The following is a 19252-nucleotide window of genomic DNA, read 5'->3' on the forward strand; positions in this document are numbered from 1 at the left end:
TCAAAAGATGCCTTCTGCTTTCCCACCTGCTCATCTTGGCTCATAATTTTCCCTCTGCCTGGAATGCCCTCATATCTGGTGGCTTTATTTCAACATATACTTCTGCATGTTTAATGCATAGATTGGTAAATTATATCTGGATATTAAAGGAGCTGATATTTTACGGTAAGAGATTTAGCAGCATTCTTCAAATTCCCTTTGATCAAAAGCTATTAATGTTGTGCTGAATTTTGTACATGCCTCCCACTTTGGAAGACGCTGAAATAATTAAATTTCCTGTAGACCTTGTAATAGTGCTTTCTTGGATGGAATTAAAATACTTAGTCTAAAGATTTATTTTGGCACAAAATATTTTGCAAATGGAGCCGAATATACAATTTTCATTTTAAATTAAACTGAATTTTATGTACAAAAAAAGACAATATGCATTAAAGTAAAATGTGCAAAAGTCTTTTTTCTTTTTTCTTTTTTTCAGATTTCAAAGCTAAATATGTCATTTGGTTCTTTCTTCAATAAGGGCTCTTTTTGATTGTGATGTTGATTATAATGACAGTGGTGGAGATGTGGCCAAGAGTATTTTTGGCCTGAATAGATACAAACAGTTTCTTGAATTTTATTTTCCATTTGGATTCAGATAAAATATATGGCCTCTTCTGTTGAATTTCCAACAATATGGTCTTTTTGGTATACTTAGAGGCTGTGGTGGGATTCAAATAATTTAGTAACCGGTTCTCTGCCCTAATGACTGTTTTTAAGTATTACAAAAATGATATACTGAAAGGTAGCTTATTATTTCATGCATTTAATATTTAAATAAGAACAATAAAAAGAGGTATACAAAACTAGATTATGTTATAAAAAGAGTCTTAAAATATTAATGAAAAAATATTAAATAATACCTGGCCAAAAAAAACCCAAAAACCACAACACAGTAAACCTGTATTGAAGATATTTCCATATTGCTTCTTGATTGGCATCATCACTTGCAATTTTTTTTCACCTAACAATGGAATAAACATTACTATGGGCACTTAGGATATGCTGTTGTGCAGATCAACTTTAAAAAAAGAGTAAGGAATGCAGATTTGTGATTTCTACATTGGGTGGCTGCCCAAGCGCCCACCTTAGAGAGAACCCTGGTTACAAGTGCCATTTAAACAACCAACTCGCCAAACTCAACCAAAAATTAGGTCTCACTTCTGCCGAACTGGTATGAATCCCACCATTACTTAGAAGTGGATCCAAAATCACATGGAATTAATTCTGTTACTCATTAATAAAACAGCTTAAAACTACCAAAAAGGTGTTCTAAATTTTTCTATTTTTTCTTCTCAAATTTATAATTACTCAAGATTCTTCAGTTTAATAAGTGATTTCTAAAGCTTTGTGGCCCTGGCCAGGTAGCTTGGTTGGTTGGAGTATCATCCCAACATGCCTAAATTGTGGTTCAATCTGCAGTCAGGGCACATACAAGAATTAACCAATGATGACATGGATAGGTGGACGAAAAAATCAATGTTTCTCTCTCTCTTTTGTCCTCTCTCCCTAAAAATCAATTTAAAAAATACAATTTAAAAAATAAAGCTTTTGTAAACTTTTGTATCTAAATATCAATATTGTGTAATACTCTCTTATTATAAAAATTATATTGTTCATAGATTTATTATTATTATAGAGAAATAAGGCAATACTTAATTTTAAAGAATAAAGTAAAATAGTCTGAGATTTTTAGCTTTAAAATGATTGTATTTGACATTTAGTTTTTTTATAATTTGATAAAAAAATTAAAAACAATTTTAGATATTATTTGTAGAAAATGAATTTTTAGCTTTGACAACCCAATTTGCTGTATAATTTTATTTTTAAAAATAACTCAATTGTTTTAGCTATCACCTTGAACTTCTTATAATCCTTGTAAATGCTGAATATTACTTCTAAAGCAATTTGAATGTGTATTTAAATTATAATAACTTGGATAAAGACAACATTGTATTCATTAACATAGCTAACATGTCAGTAGTGAATAATTTCTTGTGAGACAACTCAAGTCACAATCCCTTTCTCAAGACTGTTAGGTGCAAATGTATAATACCAGAACAGAAAATACACATTCTTACAAGCAGCAGAAGTCTCTTCTGCCCAGAGATATTCTGACTCATCTTAATTTAGAAAAAACAAATGAGCTGGATCCCCATACAATTAACCCATACAAATATCCGCAATAATAAAAAACAAATCCACTTTCAGATCTCACTCATAGAAGCTTAATCCTCCTATTCTTTTTTTGCTTCACTATAGGATTTAATTTCACTCAGGAGGAGCTTTGCACTTGTCAAGCCTGGATTTGAGCTCCAACTGATTCACTCTTACAATATTGTTTAGAATTTTCCCCATCTCTACCTGCTCAAGATAAAACAACAAAACAAAACAATATTTGTCATCTTGTCTCTAAGAGGAAAAGAATACCAAAACTGCTAAATGAATCAAATCCAAATACCTATTGCTTTGTTCCTACAATTTGATTTATATTTTCTCCAAATAATGCATAAATTGTCCCAATAATATATTTAGCATAATATGTTTAAGCTAGTAGTCCTCTCATTGTGACAACAACACTCAAAGTCTAGTTGATTTCTTCAATCATCAAGATTGAAGAAATATAGACAGGAGTATTTGAAATGAACACTCTCAGAACCATACATGTTGGTAAAATTAAGTAACACCTCCTGCTGCATATTTCATATTAGATACCCAGCTTTCTGGTAGATGTGTGTGTGTGTGTGTGTGTGTGTGTGTGTCAGAAGTAATTTCACAGTTGTGAATACACAAAACAATACAGTTTTGTATTATTAATTATTGTATTATTTTCCGTACAAACAACTGTAAACCTACTTTTGTCCCACCCTGTTTATATATATAATCATTACATACAATTATATATAAAATTATATTATATATTAAATATTATTATTCCCCTTCTGGAATTACCTAGTGGTAATTGGAATCTCTATTAGCATAGAAATACAGAACTAAAGTTGATTTTAGCTTCTGTCTCATAATTATACTTTCCTAAAATACTCGTTTTTTGTGTGTGTGACAGAGAGGGACAGATACAGACAAAGGGAGAGAGATGAGAAGCATCAATTCTTTGTTGTGACACCTTATTTGTTCATTGATTGCTTTCTTATATGTGCCTTCACAGTGGGGGGGGGGAGGTTATAGCAGAGCGAGTGACCCCTTGCTCAAGTCAGCAACCTTGAGCTCATGCCAATGACCATGAGGTCATGTCTATGATCCCACACTCAAGCCAGGGATCCTGTGCCCAAGCTGGTGAGCCTGTGGTCAAGCCGGATGAACCTGTGCTCAAGCTGAGGACCTCAGGTTTCGAACCAGGATCCTCTGTTTCCCAGTCCGATGCTCTATCTATTGCACCACTACCTGGTCAGGCCTAAAATACTCCTTTTTTTCTGGCTAAGAGGCTTTTTGATCTCAAAGTTGTCTCCCAACTAAAAATGAAATGTTAAACAGCCCCTGGATGGTTGGCTCAGTGGTAGAGTGCTGGCCTAGCATGTGGATGTCCTGGGTTCAATTCCTGGTCAGGGAACACAGAAAAACTACCCATCTGCTTCTCCACTCCTCCCCCTTTTGCTTCTCTCTCTCTCTCTTTCCCTCATGCAGCCGTGGCTCTATTGGAGCGAGTTGACCCCAGGCGCTGAGGATGACTTCATGGCCACCACCTCAGGCGTTATGAGGAGCTCAGTTGCTAAGCAATGGAGCAATGCCCCAGATGAGCAGAGAATTGCCCTCTAGTAGGCTTGCAGGTAGATCTCGATTGGGGTGCATACAGGAGTCTGTCTCTCCTGCTTCCCCTCCTCTCACTGAATAAAATAAGAAAAAAATAAAGACAGCCTCATAGATAGAGAGCAGGCTGACAGCTGTCAGAGGTAAGAGAGTAAGGATACTGGGTGGGGGGTTTGAGGGGATTGAGGAAAAAAGAAAAACACTCATGGAAATGGACAACAATGTGGTGAATGGCAGGGCTGAGGATGTGGGAGAGGTGGAGGAGGGAACAGAGGGATAAATGATGATGAAAGGTGACTTGCGGTAGTGAACACATGGTACAGTGTGCAGATGTTGTCTTTTGCAGTGGTGCACCTGGAGCCTGTATAATTTTGTTAACCAGTATTACTCCAATAAATTCAGAACAAAGGAAAAAAGGGTCTGACCAAGTGGTGGCCCACTAGATAGAAGGTTGGCCTGGGATGCTGAGGACCCAGGTTTGAAACCCCAAAATCACTGCTTGAGTGCGGGCTTACCAACTTGAGCACATGGTTGCAAGCCTGAGCATGGGATCATAGACATGACCCCATGGTCACTGGCTTGAGCCCAAAGGTCACTGGTTTGAAGCACAAGGTCACTGGCTTGAGCCCAAGGTTGCTGACTTTGAGCCCAAGGTCGCTGGCTTGAATAAGGGGTCAGTGGCACAGCTGGAGTCCCCTGGTCAAGGCATGTATGAGAAAGCAATCAATGAATAATTAAGGTGCTGCAACTACTAGTTGATGCTTCTCATCACTCTCCCTTCCTGTCTGTCCCTGTCTTTCTCTTTTTTTCTCTTTCTTTCTCCTCTCTCTCTGTCCTCTGCTGAAAAAAAAAAAAGCGAATAAAAAATAATGTAAGACTTTACTCTGGGAAATTGCAAGTCTTCAAGGGCTTTTAAGCAAGCAAGTGATATGATTAGATTTGTGATTAGGGAAAATAAATCTAAAAGCAGTAACAGTTTCTACACAAGGGCAAGAGCTTGGGTTTGCAGTTAGAAGGGATGCTAAGAGCCCAAGAGAGGTGATTGGAGTCTTTAAGGCAGTGACAGGAAGAGCAAGTGAGAATAGGCACATTCAAAAGATTCTCAATGGCTTCCAGCATATTTGTAGTCAACTAAAGACAAACTTGAGATAGTCTTTTTAAAAATGTTGTCAAATATGAAAAAAGAATCATACTACTCAGTGTTGACAAGATGTGAGAAAATACATGCTATTTAACGTTGCTTGTGGAGATATAAATTCAATCTTTTGATGTTTAGTTTTGGATTATTTATTTTTTAAACAGCCTTAAAATCTGAATTTTTCCTATTGATTATATCTAGAATGTATTCAAATGAATTCCAAAGGTTTATGTAAAAGAATGTTTAAAATACTGGAAATGATCTAAACATACGATAAAAAGAGACTGGCTAAATTATGATGAACATAAACTATATAAAAATTGAAATTATGTTTTGAAGCTATAGTTTATACAAAATTTAATTCTTCAAGAAAATGCTTGGATATTTGTTTATATTAAAAATTAAAGAATGCGCAAAAGTAGAACAATAAAATAAAGTATTTAATAATTTGGTCCATATATTTTTAGATGAGTTTCTAAACATTTATTATCAAATTATAAACTTTTATGTTAAACCTAAATATATAATGTGATTCTATTATACAACTTATTTTAAGTTCATGTTTTCATTTATATTTTGTCCATATTTATATTTTATTATGTTTTGAATATATGATACTCAATACTAAGAATTTATATCATTGTGATATATTTTTTATCTTAGCCTCATAACATAGCATGATTACTTTATAATTATCTTTTATTTCTGTACAACTATTTTTTCCCTGTAGTTAAAAGTTGACTAATTCTTTAATTTGGGCAACTTTTTACCAGTGCCTATTACTAATTCATTTCTGAACTACCTACCTATTTAAGAAAAAAGACTCACTACAGAACTTCAGAGAAATGAGATAATAGGTCAGTTATGGTTTTTTCCCTGTTTCTTTTAGACACACATCTGGTGAGGCGCTCTTTCTGATTCGATGTGTGGGGGTCTCACCATAGGCCTGCTGCACCCCTTAGCTCAGGAACCTCCTTTCGGCATTACCTTGTAAATGCTTTACCTTCTCTCCTAGACTGTTTTCTTTCTTTCCTCGATCTCATGACCTGCTTTAACTTATTTTCTCCTTTGGGTGGAACCTATTCCATGGAAACTTCCCAAGAAAGCTGGGTGTTCTTCTAGCCTCATACTGATTATTTCTCAATTATGTTTCAGCTTTTAGTGCTGCTGTTGAAAAGTTACATGTCATTTTGAGTCCTACTCTTTTTTTCTGGAGACTTTTAGAATTTTCTCTTATGTCAGTTTTTTTTTTTTTACAACAAATATTTATACTTACCTAGAGCCTGCTATGTCCCAGACACTGTTCCAAATACTCATGATACAGGAAGAAACCAATCATTCATTTCTATCTTTGTGGAAGTGACTTCATAATGAGTGTGGGAAAACAGAAAATGAAAATATAAAATAAGTTATAAAGAGCATTGAATGGACCAGACCAGGCGGTGGCGCAGTGGATAGAGTGTGGACTGGGATGCAGAGGACCCATGTTCAAAACCCCGAGGCTACCAGCTTGAGTGCAGAGTTCATCTGGGTTGAGCAAAGCTCACCAGCTTGAGCCCAAGGTCACTGGCTCGAGCAAGGGGTTACTCGGTCTGCTGTAGCCCCACGGTCAAGGCATATATGAGAAAGCAATCAATGAACAACTAAAGTGCTTTAATGAAGAATTGTCTGTCTGGCTTCTCATCTGTATTCCTTCCTGTCTGTCTGGCCCTATGTATCCCTCTCTCTTTCTCTTACTCTCTCTCTGTCTCTGTCAAAAAACAAGAAAAAGGGGGGAGCATTGAATGGTCCTACATGCTATTGAGGGAACTAAAAGAGTGCAGTGTGTAGGGAGTGTTGTGGGCATACACACAGTTTTAATTAGGGCTTCAGTAAAAGTATAATGAAAAGGCAATACTAAACAAAAGCTTGAAAGATATAAAGGAGCCATCTATTACTCTGCCTGACATGGGAGTGTTTCAAGCAGCTGGACATCAAGTGCAAAGTCTGGGAAATAGAGCCAGGCATAGTGTTCCAGAGACTAATATGCAACCATCCTACAATGACTTACTTTGATATGAGCTGCTTTTTAATTACTGTGCTGGGCATTCCATGGGATATTTCAATCTGGGAAGTCATGTCATTTGTTTTGGGAAAAATTAAATATTACTCATCTGATAGTCTCCTCCTCTACTCTTGATTTTTTCTCAAAATTCTTATAGCTAGTGCTCGACTTACGACCACGATTGGTTCTGACAGACCAGTCATAACACAATTTGGTTGTAAGTTGAGTAGGTTATATGTACAGTACTGTGAAATGATGTTATAAAAATCTTTAAGTCATATTTTATCATAATTTTCTTTCATTATTGTTATATATCATAAAATTCTTTGTTCATTTTATGCCATTTGTATCATCTCTACACCATTTTGTTTCTTATTTTAACATTCGTCAGGTTTAAGTAAAATACTGCATTACCAGTACAACTGGTTTAATATTTGCAAAGACAATTTCCTCTTGGTAGACATCTTAGGAGGGGTTTGATGAAAAATATCCAAGACACAAAACACAAATTGCTGTACCGAGTCTGGGATAACAGTTGAAATGGTGCACGTGGGGATGGTAGTGCTGCCGGAAGCTGGTCCGCACTGTCGTATGCCCAGCTGGGCAACACTTGTGCTGCCAGACGTGAAGCAGTCATGGCTAGCAATCGTGGTGGTAAAGTCGAATGGTCGTAAGTTGCATAGGTCGTAAGTCAATCAATATTTGTATTTGGATGTTAGAATTCCAGAACAAATCTTCCAAATTTCTAATTTATCTTACTGTTTCCAGTGTCATAATCTTTATGTCAACATTCTGGGAGATTTTATATTCCAATTCTTCTACTGGACACTTTTTCACATTGTATGTATATGTGGAAAGAGAGACAGAGTGAGTGAGAGAAAATAGGCATACATTTGGTTTTAATATTAAAAGTATTGCTAAAATACCTTGTAATACTTGGCTGTTTATCTGACATTCTTATTAATTATTGAGAGACAAAAATTTTATTGAAAGATTTGTGTGCCCAGGTTGAGTTTGACAGATATGGTGTGACAGGGTTATAATTCTTTATTTTCATTGGATGACCTCCAAGGCTATATTTTGGTCCTGGAGTATAACAGATGTTCCTAAGACTAGATACTACCTGGCACAATTTCTCCATAGAGCAAGCAAGCTTCAGTCTTCTGCTAGAGGAGGCTAGTGGACTTCCTGGTTCTAAGTTCTTTTATAGGCTTCGGCCAATTCTCCTATTTCCAGTCTGTGTCCACCTTCCCAGTGGAAGGAGTTTTCCTGGATTGATGTCAGCAGGAAACTTCTCTAGCAGGAGTTTTCTGGATTGATGTCAGCTTGCCTTTGCCTCAGCAATCTGCATTGCCTTGTCTGTTAAGTTGTGTTTCTCCCTCCCTTTCTTCTTTCCTTCTCTCCTCCTTTCCTCTCTCATTCCCTCCCTCTCTCCTGCCACCTTTCCTTTCCTCCTTCACTCCCCCTTCCTTCTCTTCCTCCTTCCCTCTGTTCTTCCTGCCTTCTTTCCTTCTGTCCTTCCTTCCTTCTTCATTTTTTTTTATTTATATGTGGGCCAATACCTCTTTTATTTTTCATTAAAATAGGACTCCAGTGGTCCCTCATCTATCACAGGGTTAGATTCCAGAATCCCCATGATAGGCAAAAATCCACGAAGTAGAGATCTTATATTTATTTTATTATTTATATATATTTTAAGACTTTATAAATCTTCCCACACTCTTATAAATCTTTTCCACACAGTTACTAAGCTTTCCCACACTCTTATAAACACTTCCTATGCTCTTAAACACTTTCTATGTCCTTAAACCTATGTAATTTTAACAACATAAAAAATTCTATATGGGTACTCACCAGTGAATATACTACAACTTGAATGATGAAGATGATGATGAATTAGCTGTGCAGTACTGATGACGATGAAGGTGATGACAATGAAGTGAATGTACTGCTTAGCCAAGAAGAGCATTACAGCTTATTTTATTGCAAAAATAATTAAAATAATAAAAATTCCTATATATTGCAAAATCCCACAATATAGTGAAAAATCTGTGATACAAAATTAGATATATACAATTTAAAAATCCACAATATAGTGAGACTGCGATATGGCCAAGGAAGACTTTACTGCTTCCTTTCTCAAAGTTTTATTGTGACAATCAAGTGTAAAAATACATGAGAACCTCTAACTGGGTGCCTAGCACATAATACGGACTCAGTAGAGCTAATGGAGGCATACTTCACAAGGTGTGCTTTCCACGGGGTGGGGGTGGTAGGAGGCAATATCTCAAGAATACTTTGTGAGGGATTCTTTTTATTCTTAATTTTTATTGCATTTATTAGGTGATATTAATTAAATGAAGGGGGCTGAATTAAAGGACCTATACTATATCTATTATCTCTGAAATTATGACTGCATAAATTTGTAGTCAAATACAACTTTCTCTCATTTAAACTAATCTTAGGCCTAGACTAGGAAGTGAGACGAAAAAGTTTGCTTCTAGTGTTAGGTCCCTGGAGCTATATTATCTCATTGGCATTTTATTTTCTGAACACAGTTTAACAATTTTACTTTGATGGATGTCAGATGTCAGATACAATAAAAGATATATGTCAGAGTCTTGGTTCTTTTACCACATATGCTTTTTACATTTGTAAATCCATTGCTTTACTTTTCTGAGCATATTTTCTAGCTTTTCTAATTTGGATCCTAGCTTCTTGACATAATATTTTAATGTATTGTGACAGCTCCATGCGGAATGAATTAGGCATGGAATTTATCTTGCAATGTTTAATAGCAGCTTCTTTTATCCCATTGTTCAAGATAGACAAATGGCAATATTATTCTCCTTATCTAGTAGGTATTATTATCTGCTGCATATGTGGCACTAGATCAGCTCCCCTACATAATAATATAAATGAACTGCTGGGAATTTAAATATTAGCATTATACTCAAGTAGCCAAAATATTACAGAGTTGCAGGTCAAACCTGAGCTTGCTGCCCACACAAGTTAATGATTAGGTCAGAGGTTAGAAAAGGGAGCAACATTTAACATGTCAATCAATTTTAACTCATTATTTCTCTCCTATTTCCATGGAATTCCTTAATCATATCTGGAATTTGTTCAATAATTTACTCTTTCAGTTATTTGTTTAAAAGTCATTTGTGCTAGGTACTTTGAATTCTATGGATATAAAAATAAGAAACCAATTTCAATTCTACACCATCAGGTGTAGAATTTGGACGTTCTCACTCTCATCCACATAACTAGACAAAACTGAACTGCAATCAACAACTGTTCTTAGATTCAGGACTAAGGTTACAGGACAAACTGTTTTCCCCAAAATGGGGGAAAAAAACTGACAGGTGGATACGGAGACTCACAACTTACCAAAGCTGAAGTGCAGGGATTCTGATGGAATGAATAGCAGTGCAGGAAATCTAAACTATAATTGATGAATGGCTGGAGGGTCCGTGCGGACGACTTTGATTTAAAATTCTGGTGGGGAGAGGGCAGTCCTAAGCAGGTCACCATAATATTATGAATTTTACGTCTGGGAACTCTATCTCATTCTTATAGTGAAAATAGGAGGGAACAAAAATCCCCTCAGGCAACTGTCAGCGGGCAAAGAAATGTAGCCATTGTTAAATGTGTCAGAGGATTCTGGTGTTCCTAAGACCTGCCCTGAGAAAAACTTTCTCCAGTTAGAAACTTTTTTTAACCAATCATTAGGAAGGGAAATACCCATCTCCCTGTTTAGCCTTCCTGTAACCATCGGTGGGGGGTAGGGAGGGAACAGACTAGCCGTAAAGAGTACTTGTGAAAGTCCTTGCCACTAAAGACAGCGACCTAACCATAGGACTAAAGAACACCTCACCTCCTCCCAGTAACACCATTCCACCCCATCAACAGAGAGAGCTTCTGCAAAACAATGAAATACAGCAGAAAGAGCGGCATATCTCTAACCCTAAGTCTCTAGGGAAAGCCGAGGTCGATAGAGCAGATAGAAACATGGACACCAGATGAAACTTTAGCCTCTGATAATTACAACTACAGCAAACACTAAACACATCCAAACCCCTAGTTGGATAAACACAAAATCTTACCCTTCCTTTCCATCCTATCGAAAGAAGGGCTCAGGCTGCTCTGTCCTCTCAGTTCTCACTAACTTAAGGGAAACTTTCACAATGTCTGCAGCCCTTGGTGTCTTGCAAATGAAGGAAGAGGATGTCCTCAACTTTGTTGCAACAGGAACTAACTTAGGTGGCACCAACTTTGACTTCCAAATGTCAAAGCACATCTGCAAAAATAAAATAAGTGATGGCATATGCATTATAAATCTGAAGAGAACCTGGGAGAAGCTTCTGAGGGCAGCTCGTGCCATTGTTGCCATTGGAAACCCCACTGATGTCAGTGCCGTATGGTCCCGGAATGCTGGCCAGTGGGCTGGGCTGGTTGCGGCTGCCACTGGAGCCACTCCTGTCACTGCCTATTCACCCCCGGACCCTTCACTGACCAGATCCCAGCAGCCTTTGCAAACTGTGAGTTCAGATGGTGACTGAATCTCAGGGCTGACCCCTGCCTCTCACAGAGGTGCTGTATGTTAACCTGTCTACCATTGTTCTTTGCAACACAGACTCCGCTCTGTGCTATGTGGCATCGCCAGCCCTGCAGCAGCACAGGGACTCACTCAGTGGGTCTCATGTGGTGGATGCTGGCTCAGGAAGTCCTGCACATGCGTACCACCATCTTCTGTGACCACCCATGAGTGCCATGCCTGATTTCAACTTCTACAGAGATCCTGAAGATACTGAGAAGGAAGAGTAGGCCACTGCTGAAAAGGCTGTGTCTAAGGAGGAATTTCAGGGTAAAGGGACTACTCCAGATCCTAAGTTCACCGCTGTTCCACCTGAGCTCACAGACTGATCTTGAGGCATGCAGGACCCCCATGCCTGTTCAACTGAATGAAAACCTAGGTTAGTTGTAAATGTATTATTTTCTCAAACTCATGTGCAATCACTAAAAGATGTATATATAATTAATATGCTAAGAAAGAAGTAGAAATAGAAATGCAAAATACCCAATTAAAACTGAGAAGGCAGAAAAAGAATGAAAGACAAAATCAAAAATAAAAAAAACACAAGAGCAATGAATAGAAAACAGTAACAAGTATGGTAGATATGAAGACAACTATATCAATAATAACTTTAAATGTTAATGGTCTAAATTCATCGATTAAAAGACTGAATTCATGAGAGAAACTCAACTATATGTTGTTTAGAAGAAACCCACTTTAAAAATAAAGATACAGAGAGATTAAGAATAAACTGTTGGAGAAACATATACCGTCATAAAACTAATCAAAAGAAAGCTGGTGTAGCTATATTTATTGTGGACTAAACTGACTTCAAAGCAAGTAAAATTATCAGGGAGAGAGATAGGAATTACATAATAATAAAGAAGTCAAATCACCAAGAAATAACAGCATTGCGATATGTGTGTAACAACCAAGCATTGAAATATTTGAGACAAAACCTGATACAACTGCAAGGAGAAATTGATAAATCCATTATTATAGTTGGTTAGTATACTGACACTTCTCTATTGATAGTTGGTATCTTCAGCAAGCAGAAAAACAGTAAGAACAGTGTTGAACTGAACAGTACCATTGATCAACTTGACCAGTTGACATTATAGACTACTTTATCCTAAAGGTTCAGAATACATATTATTATTTTTTTTAAACAAAGATTTTTTTATTTTATTTTATTTTATTTATTCATTTCTAGAGAGGAGAGAGAGAGACAGAGAGAGAGGAGAGAGAGACAGAGAGAGAGAAGGGGGGAGGAGCCCAGATGTGCCTTGACCAGGCAAGCCCAGGGTTTCGAACCAGCGACCTCAGCATTTCCAGGTCGACGCTTTATCCACTGTGCTACCACAGGTCAGGCCAGAATACATATTATTTTTAAACTCACATGGAGCATTCACCAACATAGTTCATATTCTGTTCATAATACGAACCTTAACAAATTTAAAAAACAGATATATAAAATATACTTAGACCATAATGGAATTAACTAGAAATCAATAATAAAAAATAATTGGAGGCACCTGAAATAATTGGAGATTAAACAACATACTTCTAAATAATACAAACAAAGAAAAAAATCTCAAAGAAAATTTTAAATGTATTTTGAAATAAATAAAAATAGAATAAGATTTATCAACATTTATAGGAGGCAATGAAAGCAGAGCTTTGACAAAAATGCAGAGCATTTAATGATTTATTGGGAGAGAATCAAGATCTAAAAGCATTAATCTAAGGTAACATCTGAGGAAACTACAAAAAAGAGCAAGTTAAATCCAAAGTAAACAGAAGAAAAGAAATAAAAGTGGAGAAATGAATAAACTTGAAAACAGGAAAGCAATAGAGAAAGTCAATAAAGCCTAAAGCTGGTTCTTGATGAAGATCAGTAAAATTGACAAATGTCTAATTAGGCTAACTGAAAACAAAAGAGATACAAAGCACAAATTATAAATATTAAAAATAAAGTGTAAACTATTACTACTGATCCCATTGACATTAAAAGGATAATAAAGGAATATTATGAACAACTCTATGCCACCAAATTTGTAAACCTTTTATTTCTATAAGATTATCACTAATCCAGGATCCTTACAATAATTTAGCAATAGCTTTTTTAAAGGTAATTTTATGGGAAAACCAATAATATTGTGCCAGGGTACAAAGATATGCTGTATGACTTAATCAGAAAGTAATTCTGGGCAGAAAATCAAGTGCATAGTGAAGTCCTCTTTGATAAGTATTGCACAATCATGAATTTGAGGACTTCTTGCTAAATATGAAGGTAGCCATTTTATTTGCAGTTTAAAGACTTAGCCCTATGCTTTGCTCTTATTATAAAAGAAACAAAGCTTAAGTTCATCTCCATGTGTTAGTGGGTTTCTATTTAAGGGGTAGACTGGAAGAACACTGAAAAACATACAGGATTTTTCTCAACTAGTAATTTTGTATCTACTCCAAGTCAGACAGTAAAAACCTCTCAATATTGCCCTGGCTGGATAGCATGTTTGGCTTGAGCCGGAACACAGAGGTTGCTCTTTCAATCCCTGGTCAAGGCACATACTGGAACAGATCAATGTTCCTGTCTCTGTCTCTCTCTTTTCTTTTGTCTCTCTCTAAAATCAATAAAATAAACATTCAGAAAATATTTTCATTTATGTATTTTACTTATTTTTTCTTCTTTTTCAAGTGAGAGAAGGGGAAATCTAGAGAGACACTCCCTCATGTGCACCAACCGGGATACACCCAGCAACCCTATCTGGGGCCAATGCTCTGTCCAGCTGGAGTCATGCTTGCAACCAAGCTATTTTTAGTGCCTGAGGAAGAGGCTCCATGGAGTCATCCTCAGGGCCTAGGGTCAAAGCACTTGAACCAATCGAGCCATGGCTTTGGGAGGAGGAGAGTGAAACAGTGGGCGGGGGGAGGAGAGGGAGGTATAGAGAAGTATATGGTCACATCTCCTGTGTACCCTGACCAGGAATTGAACCCAGGACATCCACTTGCTGGGCTGAAGCTCTACCACTGAGCAAAGTGGCCAGGGCTGTTCAAAAAATTTTTTTTAATCTTCAATATTTTATAATAGAGTGTGACGCTAGTATTTTTAGACAGATACCTATTAGAAATGAGGTCTATCTGCTTATAAAAATGAATTATATCTTTTAGCTTAGTCATAAAGTAATTTTAGTAAGTGTTAGAATTTTTAAGTTAAGTAATATAACTTTCTGACTTATGCTGCAGGATAATCCATAAAACATATGTAGGTAATATAAAATGCTTATTCTCAAATGAAATGATTAAATATAAGCCAATTAACTGTTGAAGTAAATATATCTTTTGTTTGGAATTATTATTCTGTGATATTCCACTTCCTCTGCCTTTTTATTTACTGTGATAAAATCTCTTTTTTTTATAATAACCATTCTTTTGGGAAGAAGTATACTGAATCAACTGCGACTCCTAGCTAATTAAAATTCAGGGCTCTTGGAATCTGACAAGATTCTAACTCTAGATCTAATAATCTACTTAACCTCTTTGAGCACAAAATGATGCCTATTTCATAGATTCCTTAAATACCATAGTAAAGTACATCAATGCAATATTTGACCCAATAAAATACTACTTCTATTATACAGCTTTTAAAAAAACACTTATAGTAGAATCCTTACCATTTTATTTCCTACTGGGAGTGTCAGTTTTCCAGCTCATCAAATATCATCAAATGACAAACCTAAAAATCAAAAAAATAATCAAACCATTTGTGAGTCTACTAGAAATTGCTATCTGATCTGTGCTGAGAAATACAGAAGAGACTGAATCTTAAAGATTCTTTAAGTTATAAAACCTTAATGAGCAGTAACAGACAGAATAGTATATTGAGCTTTCATTTTTTACATCATAGCCAAGTCTTCTTCATAGTTAAAGCTAAAAGAAATTAACAAAAAGAGATTTTCCACAAAGTGATGGTGACAGATACAGACTAAATTTACATTTTCAGTCTGAATGATCCTCAGAATTTATGGAAGTCCATATGTTCAATTCATCATTAAGGAAACTAAAATACATTTGAGATTCAATTTTGTATAAACTAATATGCATAAAATTTGAAGCTACCCTTTAAAAAATATTCTGACTCCATGCATATAATGGAAAAAAATAACTTTGCCAAAATACTAACAAAAATGATGGTTACCTATTCTTTGGGAAGTTTATTTTTTAAACAAAGAATTATGGATATCAAATGTATTCTAGTGCAGGGGAAAAAATGATGACTTTCTTAATTTGGGCCAAAATAGTGTTTTTGAAGAATTGAACAACTGGCTACAATTTGCACAGTGTCTTCACACTCAGAATATGTTTAACAATATGTACTAAAATTTTTTATTAAAAAAGAAATTAAAAAAATATTTTGAATCTGCACTGCCCTTCACAACCACTTTCTAAATGTTTCATTGGGTACCATGTATGTGTTTTTAAAGCTGATTCCCAAATTTTGTAGCTTCCCAAATTCAAGTCAATTTCTAATGTGTAGTTTAATTGCATTTACCAATGACCACAATGAGTACATTGTTATTATTGTTCAGCCTTCGAATTTAATTATATTTAACCAATGTTTATTTAGGCCCTACTGTTTGCAAAGATTGGCTCAATGTGATTCAAGAGAAAAATTGGGGTAAGACATGTCCCTAATCTACAGGAAGCTATAAATGCATGATGACCAACTATTCTGGCAATATATATATTTTGTATTTTTCCAAACTTAGAAACTGGGAGGCAGTCAGACAGACTCCTGCATGTGTCCAACCAGATCCACCCAGCATGCCCACAAGGGGGCGATGCTCTGCCCATCTGGGGCATTGCTCCATTGCAACTGGAGCCATTCTAGCACCTGAGGTAGAGGCCATGGAGCCATCCTCAGAGCCCGGACCAACTTTGCTATAATGGAGCCTTGGCTATGGGAGGGGAAGAGAGAGACAGAGAGGAAGGAGAGGGGAAAGGGTGAAGAAACAAATGGGCGCTTCTTCTCTGTGCCCTGACAGGGAATTGAACCCAGGACTTGCACACACTGGGCCGATGCTCTACCACTGAGCCAACCAGCTAGGGCCCCGGTTTCATTTTTGAAACTGGTAAAGTCTGGGTTTGGTTTTTTTTTAGAATTTATTTATTTGTATAGAGAGAGAGAGAAAAAGAGAGAGACAGAGAGAGAGAGAGAGAGAGAAGGAGGAGGGAGGGGAAGAGCAGGAAGCATCAATTCTCATATGTGCCTTGACCAGGAAAACCCAGGGTTTCAAACCAGTGATCTCAGCTTTCTAGGTCGATGCTTTATTCACTGTGCCACCACGGATCAGGCCAAAACTGGACTGGTAAAGTCAGCAAATGGTGAAGATGCCTACAAAAGGGAGATGAGAAGAGAAGAGTAAGTAAAACAAGTATAGATACAATTCTATTATGCCAAACCAAATATTAGAGAGCTATAAGATATCCTATGGTGATTGAATGAAAGGAAAACAAGATCAATATGCAATTCACTAAATGCACATCAAATTTTTATTCATACATATAGAGAAAATGATTCTCTCTTAAGGTAATTAAATGTGGACCTTTCCAATTTATCCGAAGCATATGTGACATGCAATTCACTTAGTTTTATTTGATATTTGCATTTTATTATATTCATTTCTTGGCAAAATATGAAGCTTTCAGGATTCTAAACGGTAGTGAAATTTAAATTGTATTCATGTGTCTGAGTGTAAAATATATTTAACCATATAAAATTTTACTTTTAGAAAAGAATTTCAGAGTTGATGCTATTATAGAAGGAAATGATTGTGGCTTTTATTAGTAAATTATAGAATATCTCATAATATATTTTTTTGCAGTTCCATTAAAATGTTCTGATAAGTAATTTTAGAATTCTGCAGTTTTTTAAGGGTTAGAATATTGTTTTCTAATTAGTTAATTCTTAAAATATAAAATATTTTTCATACATTATATGTTAAACATATGAAGGATTTTAACATTGTTAAAAACATAAAAGCAACGTGGAAAAGTAAGCAGAATACTGGACCTGAATCTAAAACTGGTACTCCATCACTAATGATCAGTGAAAATTTGGGGAAGTCACTTAATTTCTGTTAGTTTCGGTCGTTCGGCTGAACACTGTGATAATAATACTTCTCTCACTTATGCCATAAGAAAAGAGTAATTGTGAAAAAACTTAGGCAAGCTCTAAAAATACAAGGTCCAGTGTCAACAGGAATAACAGTAACATTTATACTCAACGTTTATGTGGAACTTGAAATTTTTAAAATGCACATGTACATACTTACTTGGTTAGACAAAAATTTGCTTATCGTTGACTCATGACTATGGAAGAAACCTGATATAGTGAAAAGGCTATGTTAGTCAAAAGACCAAATGGAAGCCTGGCTCAATCACTTTTTAGCTTTGTTGTTTCAGTCAAGTCTTCCAAGCTTTTATGACTCCATTCAGTTTCCTCAGATGTTAAGTGAGGCTCATAGATCCTCTGCATCCACATAAAAAGGTTGATGTGATGATAATGAATGTTAAAGCACTTCATAAATTTCCAAAAGACAAAACTTTATTCTCATCTTGACTTTCTAAGAAAATCCATTTGCATAGTATGTTAGCTCTAAGCAGGAGGTACAGAGACTAAAACAATCCTGAAAAGCTGGGGTGAGGTAGTCTGTGTCTTCTAAGCCTGAGTCAGACCCAGAATCTTTCCTTCAGAGTTGGGTATGCTGCTATTCCACTCACTCAGTGCCTACTTCCACCGCTACATAGTATGTTCTGGGAAATTACACGCCCAAGAGCTATAACATGCTCTCAAGGCACTTACAATCCAGATGGAGGAACAATAAACAAAAAACTGTAATAAGAATAAAAACCCCAAATGAAACCACAGGAGGCCATTCTGTATGAGCAAGAGGCTGGAGTAACACCACCCCACCTCCAGGAATTCCAACAAATTACTGAGTATAAATATCCCAGTCCCTTTCTCTGTAGAAGGAGGATCCCCAGGCATTGGCTTCAACCCTTTCCAAGTACTTTCCATGCTACTGACCGGCAGCGAGTTGAATACACACCCTCTACAGGCCTTCCCTGCCCTGTCCCCTCCACACGCCTGCCAGTGTTGCCTGGCCTTCAGTTTTTGTCTGAGTTGGCTTCACTGATATTCTTTATAGTTATAGTTCTTCCATTTATAAGGGAGTAAAGACACCTATATTGGGGGAGAATTAAATAAATGACTCCTGACTCAGAGTACAGCTCTGATACCATTGCATCTAGTTAAAGAAAATGTTATCTTTCACTGCTGAGTACTCTTTCCCAGGTATAATTTTCTTTCCTCTATTTCATCTAAGTAGGATGAGTTATTGTACATTAGGTGGATAGGGGCCCGCCAGCAGTGACCAAAGTGACAGAATTTTAGGGTTGTGCGACACATTTCTCTGTTGTAGATTCCTGTGATTCCATCAGCAGTCATACATTTGTATGCAGTGAAAACCATCTTTTCCTGCAGCCCCTTTGAATCACTGCCATCAGGACAGAGAGGGATGGTGTTCAGTGAAAGGCGGGGGGGAAGTCTGTTTTCTTTTTCTTTTTTTGTCACTTGGAGAAACAGTATACTATAATCTGCCACACTTGCCATCAACTTCTCTTCAGC

At 36.5% G+C, this 19252-nt stretch overlaps 1 protein-coding gene and 1 pseudogene across 1 annotated transcript in view; both read left to right on the forward strand.

Moving 5' to 3' along the window:
- ZNF804B (zinc finger protein 804B) overlaps window positions 1-19252 on the forward strand; it is a 576747-nt gene that overhangs the window by 466641 nt on the left and 90854 nt on the right. The gene's annotated exons all lie outside the window — the stretch shown is intronic.
- LOC136310646 (small ribosomal subunit protein uS2-like) lies at window positions 11174-11954 on the forward strand (annotated as a pseudogene).

The sequence above is a fragment of the Saccopteryx bilineata genome, chromosome 7 (genome assembly GCF_036850765.1).
Source record: "Saccopteryx bilineata isolate mSacBil1 chromosome 7, mSacBil1_pri_phased_curated, whole genome shotgun sequence".
NCBI lineage: Eukaryota > Metazoa > Chordata > Mammalia > Chiroptera > Emballonuridae > Saccopteryx > Saccopteryx bilineata.